General features: G+C 42.6%; 1 protein-coding gene across 2 annotated transcripts in view; it reads left to right on the top strand.

The window, feature by feature from the left end:
- The window catches only part of si:ch73-374l24.1 (protein kinase C alpha type), a 254,721-nt gene extending 251,953 nt beyond the window's left edge, over positions 1-2,768 (top strand). For both annotated transcript variants that reach the window (XM_017714068.2, XM_017714069.2), the window contains one exon: positions 1-2,768. This exon is cut by the window's left edge and continues 1,177 nt beyond it. The gene's annotated coding sequence lies outside the window, so the exon portion shown is untranslated.
- Positions 2,769-6,558: the final 3,790 nt, after the last annotated feature.

The raw sequence follows: 6,558 nt of genomic DNA on the forward strand, positions 1-6,558 counted from the left end.
GTCTTATACAAGAGCTTACTTGCCTAGTTCATACTGACTGCAGTGATGCATCATGAGGAGCTATTTCTTTTCTTCATGGTGCAGTGGATGCTTAATGCAGAAATGCCCAGAGCAGCTGTGACTCTGAATGATCCTGTTGCTTTCGCCCATGCCGACAAATGGGAAAAGTCAGGGTAGATAACTGAAACCATCTGATCAAATCAGTCTTGAATGAAACAACGTTTTGGGTTGATTAGTTGAGGCTGCTTTATACAAAGAATTGAAATCCAAGGGTTCTTTAGTGAACAGTTATATGTCAGCAGTTTAGAACCGTGACAACTAAAGGCAGGTCCATTACAATACGGTACGCTTACTAATCCAAACCCACAACTGTCCAACCCTGGTCAAGCACGTGTGTCTGTTTCCCATCACATAACAGAACTGTGGTTCACAAGGTTTCCAGATGCTTGTGTTAACCAGGCCCGGGTCATCAAGTTCTAGGCCCCTGGGTGTTTTTTTTTGTTTGTTTGTTTCAGAGTAATGTGTTTGAATGTTCCAACCAAGCTGAATAGTCTTGGCCTTGTAGTATATAAAACTAAAATCAGGTTATCTGGTGGTTCTAGAAACAAACCTCTTGAATTAAATACTCCTGTTAAATTTGAATGGCCAGTGTAAAGCTACATCTATTTGTTGGCATTTAGAAGAGAATGTGTTGACCTGCCCTGATTACATAAAGACAATAACAAGTTGCCAAACAATGCTTTTTCCAAACATGCTGTGTCCCGCTGGCATGGCGTGATAAAAGGTCTATTGCCGACCGAAACACAGTCATCATTTTACGTACTGTATTAGTTTATAGTGCTAAAACACAAAACATTGGCAAGATTTCTCACACATTAACAATAAAGCATGCATCCAGTCTTTGCAAGCACAATATGTACCCCACTGAAGACGAAATGAATTAAAATCGGACTACTCCAGCAGGTGTGGAAAATGTTTGTGGACCATTTATATCTTTCCTTTGATGGCTTTAAGTGTGGGAGTAGACAGTTTGCAGACCCACTACTGACACCAATGCAGCAACTTTTGCTTTAGTTTGGGCCGATGGTTTTTACTTGTGTTTGGTTCAGGAAAAAGCGCATCCTTTACTATCAGGGGTCGCTTGATCGGAGTCATGGCGGATAAATGAACAATTGCTAAGCCGTGCTTTGAGGAAAAACTCAAGTGTGGATAGCATTATGATCAGTCACACCACAAGGCCGAAATTAGTTACGTTTTTTTTTCTATGCCACTTCCTGCGGAGAGCCAAGACTGTTGTTTTGATTTTGCCGTAACTTTGCTTGGGCTCTTGGGCACACGGCCATAAAACCCATGATCCGGGCCTGCTGTTCACTGGAAACACAAACAACAGGGGAAACAATGGAGGAGCTACAAGCTCTGATCTAACTTTTGCTCTGCATTTGGTTTTATGTCTAGAGTCCCAGACAGCGGTTTTAGTTAGCTAGTGTTCTTTTAAAAATCGTGGTCATCTAACTCGAGTGACATGATTGTGTTTGACCAGTCAGTGCTCTGCACCCTTTCTAGTTCCACCCACACATTCCAGCTCAGATGTTTGGTACCCCAGTATGACAGGTAACCAAGTTCACAGGTGCAGTGGAAATGTCAAATGACAAGACGCATGAACACAGATTTGGGTACTTTACTGCACTGCCTGGTGGACAACTGCCATAAAACCATAAGACCTGTAACCTTCCTTTTGGTACTGTTTAAGACCCTTGCTGCTAACAGGGTACACTTGCTATGTATGCATGGTGGCCCATCAGCTATCAAGTGGTCTAAATCCGACCAAGAATTTGTCGCTTCTTCGTGACTTACTGTAAGAATGAACAGTCATAGATGGACTGAATGGAAAGACCTCAGGGCCTGAGGGGCATTTCTGTTTTAACCAGTTTGCTATTATAAAATGCACAATGCAGTTCTACGATGCATGCTTAGTTCTCTGTTTGTAAGGTCCATTAGAGAACCCAATAGGGAGGCAGTGATCTCCAATATCAAACCCGCCTCTCTGATATTGTGAGACCAAGTGTTTATGTACTTTCTGGTGATGAATTCTGTGTTCTTCTATATGCTTTGACGTTCTTTTTTCGAAAACCGTGTTACAATTATTATATATACATATAGTATTTCTTCACTTTTCAAACAAGCTTATTTTTTTCCTGCACATTTTTGTTTGTTTTATGTTTTTTGTTTATTTTTTTCTCTGTGAATCCTTTCATGTCGAGAGCTATGTTTACTGTTACACTAAAGGAACACTATATCAACCTTTTTTTTTGGTTTTGTAATTGGCTGTTTCAGAAGAGAATGAACGTTAACTGTAGATTTTATACCAAGAACTTGAATGTGCTTTTACTAACTTAGATGGTTCTGAAATTTCTGTATGTTTTAGATGATCTGAGAAAAAAAGGAGACTAGTTTGGCAAAAACTTTCATAGCTTTGGTATTGGCAAAATGTTGTTATATATGTATTTCATGTATCTATCCATACTTTCCGTTCATGTTTATGAGGCGATGAGGAAGAATAGAGGTGTGAGCGCGCCATTTGGACTGCGTTACTTGCCTTGAATCGACCAGCGCTCCTGCGAGTATACGTCATTGGTTGCTTTCGCTGTGTGCATGCGAGGGTACGGGCAAAATCAGAGCATGCATCTCAAGTGTCGCATGATACAAGAAATAAATAAAAAAATCCTCTGGGAATGGCGCGTCATGCCAAGCGCAAAGCCCGTCCCATCCTCTCTCGTGCTGTCACTTTCGTTCCCATCTTCCTCTTTTGCTTGGCCGCTGGATGGAGAACTAGATTAGACAGTAGGTAGATTTAAATAGTACTAAACCTGCTCTTGATTTCCCCAGGTAGGCTACATTTTTCATCTTTGTAAATTTTCTCTACCTTCACTTGTGCCAAAATACCAGTGGATATGAATATGGGAAACGCAGCTAGACAACCTTCAGCTATCATCCATCAGGTACTTCGCTCATTCTCCTCATCCTACATACCTCAGAGGTGTTCCTATCGCACTCAAGACCGTTGAATTGGGGTTTTCCGTTCATGTGCCAAAGCTCGCGGTGAAGCCTGCATTACTGGATTTGACCACTCCATTTTTTTTTCATTTACACAGACCTGTACCACAAGCTTTCATCTATAGCTACTGGGGCACAGTTGGACAAGCTTTACAAAAAACGTTGGCCAAAAATTTAGATTAACCAATGACCACCAATGACTACAGTTAGAGGCCTATCAGTATAATGGGAAATAGATCTGTGAAAACCAGTAACTACTGTTAGGAGCACAGCGAAGATGAGAGTTAAAGCTATGAATGTCAGTGAGAGCTGTGAGAAGCCTATCATGATGATCTGAGAAGAGCTCAGCGTACAGTGAATCAGGTGAAACCATGCCAGTGATTAAGTAGTTTGATTCTGGGCAGACACTGCTGCATCATCTCCTGCATCATCAGGGAGGTGAGTAGCATGCGCAGCACTGGACAGCAGGACGCTCGCTCCGTGGTGGTCAAACTGGTCCAGAAGGCTGGCGAGCAGAGGTGTCCAATCAAAGCAGAAGCAGCAGCATCAGATCGCGTAGGATGGGCAGTTATCCAGCTCGGGAAACAAACACAAACAACTCTGTTTGGGGTGACTGAGAACAATATAGTGTAAACAGAGTGCAGCAGTGACTCTGGAAGGTCTAGCCATATCAGCCTAGCTTAAGAAGGGAGAGCCAGAAGGTAACAAAGAAAGTCCCTCCCTCAGAGGTCAGCGTACCCCGCATCATTGCAAACACTCGAGTAAGCAAGTGACAGCAACAGGACCACAGCACCGACATTGTCAGTTTACCATGATACTGTTTGTCAATGAAACCTCGGATCTGCATCTTTTATCCAACAGGAAAAACCAATTACCAAAGCCTAGACTTAAAAACTGATGATGTGTCCTAAACTGAGTCTTAAACACTGACTGGCTGGTTATTCCAAAGCTGGGGGGCTTTGTATGAGAAGACTCTCCCCCCTGATGTAACTTTATTCATTCTAGGTACTAACAGTGAACCGGCACCTTGTGATCTAAGTAGACACGACGGTTCACGATAAGAGATATTTTAGCATACAAGCCTAGAATGCAGGCTTAAATACTGTAGATTTCCATCGCAGCTATTGGTTCATCTGCGAAGGCTTATGTCAGGGAAATGACTACAAACAGTAGTAGAGGTAGACATCTACTAGCCATGTGATTAATTAATAGATTAGATTAAGTGACCCTTATTAGTCCCACTATGGGGAAACTCCACCTCCGCATTTAATCCATGAATACACTCTAGTGAGCACACACACACTAGGGGGCAGTGAGCACACTTGCCCGGAGCGGTGGGCAGCCCAATCCACAGCGCCCGGGGAGCAGTTGGGGGTTAGTTAGACACCTCAGTCAAGTGCTGTCGGCTCTGGGGTTCGAACCGGCGACCTTCCGGTCACGAGGCTGGTTCCCTGACCTCCAGTCATTGGTCAATTTAAAACAGGGAAAATAGAAAGGAAACAGCTAAAACTGAAGAAAGAAAATAAACCACACAGTTAAGCTTGACTGTGTAGTAGCCCGTCAATACAAGGCTGCTTGGTGACTTTGCCACAATGCTACGACAAAAAGCCAACGACTAATCTGGCCTAACAGAATGACCTTTCACACATATACATAATAAACATCGTTTCAAATGTATAACCCACTGTAAAGGGAGATATTGTGGCAATTTGAGCTACAGTTTCTCATTGGATCAACAGAGATGTTGGACGTCGTTCTGTAAAACTTGTCCAGACTTGCTGCCTTATCTAAGGACGTATTCGTGGGCAGAGCACAAATAGGTTTCTTGGTTTGGGTCTCTGGTTTCTCAGTGTCTTCTTTCTTTGAACGACATGAAGGTTGTGCAGAATGTTTAAGGACGTTTCTTTTACCCTGAAGGACTTCAGATATTTTCCAGTTACTGATATCATACGGTAGATTATGCCAGTGTGCCCCGTATCATCGAGTAGAACTACAGCGTGTCTCACATTGAGAGTCTTTGGAATTCTATTTAATAGTTCAACACGTCAGATATTGCATAGTTAAAGACTCCCTGGATCAATGAACATAGAAACGTGTCATATATGTTCTTAAGAGATTTCAGAATTGCAGTAAATATATTGTCAGGATATTCAGAAGGTATTTGAAATGCACATTTGAAATATTATTACTTAAAAAAAAAAAAAAAAAAAAAAAACTAAGGATGATATTATTGTCATGAATTTTATCGGGAATCTTTATTGCACTGATTATCGGTAGATCGATGAATCCGGGACAGAGTTTCGGTTTGAAATAAAGTTGTTTTTCCCTTCTTGTTTTCCTTTACCCAGTTTTTGCAAAAGTTTGTCCCTATGTTCTTTGTGAAAGATACTGTGTATAAATAAATGTCAAAGAAAAGCTTCCGCTGCCTTTTCTTTTTGATGTACTTTTCAATTACAGCTCAACACGAGGGAAGACGGACACGACCGGCCTAATGATCACCTCACCTTTGCAGTGTGGCTACCTCAATCTCAGCAAGCCACCACCAGAACCACCAGTTTGCTCAGTCGAGAGGTTTCCTAAGGGAGAGGTCGCCTGGTTTTGCGAAATCTCTACACTGGTCAGTTGTTGAGATGTGAGCCATTCTGAGTGGTTTGATGTGAAATGCTGACTTGCAGATGTCAGATTTCTTTACAGTGGTGATGATAGGAACCAGAAGTTGCAATGTCAGCAACACAAACCAGGAGTTTTATTTACTATCCAGCCACCAGTGATCCTAACCATGTCTTCTGGGTTTTATATGCAGTGTGGACGGCAGTAAAACGGTGGCAAGTCTGTATTTTACCTCCCCAACATAATCATAAACAACGTCTCAGGCATCAGGCAGCGTCTCCATAACCAATGGTTTCTGAATGGTTTCACTCCAAACTTTTTTGGGCACCTTATTTTAAAGAGTGTACATTGTTCAACATTGTTCCAGGTTGGCAGGCGTCCAGCACTGGGTTTATTTCCCTCCAATACACCTTTAATGTTCTTGAATAGTTCTTGGCAAAAAAAATTCATAGCTATGGAACCTTTATATAAAGTGGAGGTTCTTTAAAGTTCCTAATTTGCACATCTCGTTTACAAAAATGGCTCTATAGAGACCCATCAGTTAAGTGATACTTAATTAATCCCACCTTCGCATTTAACCCATCCGTGAAGTGAAACACCACATACACACTAGTGAATACACACACACTAGGGGGCAGTGAGCACACTTGCCCGGAGCGGTGGGCAGCCCTATCCGCAGCACCCGGGGAGCAGTTGGGGGTTAGGTGTCTTGCTCAAGGACACTTCAGTCACGTGCTGTCGGCCCTGGGGATCGAACCAGCAACCTTCCGGTCACAGGGCCAGTTCCCTCCAGCACACATCTGCCCCACCGAAGCCCACGACTGCCCCACCAGATTTCTTTAACAAAAGTGAAAAGGCTTCTTCTACAGATCTCCCTTCTTGGCACCTCTGTTT

The sequence above is a fragment of the Pygocentrus nattereri genome, chromosome 14, assembly GCF_015220715.1.
Source record: "Pygocentrus nattereri isolate fPygNat1 chromosome 14, fPygNat1.pri, whole genome shotgun sequence".
Classification (NCBI taxonomy): Eukaryota; Metazoa; Chordata; class Actinopteri; order Characiformes; family Serrasalmidae; genus Pygocentrus; species Pygocentrus nattereri.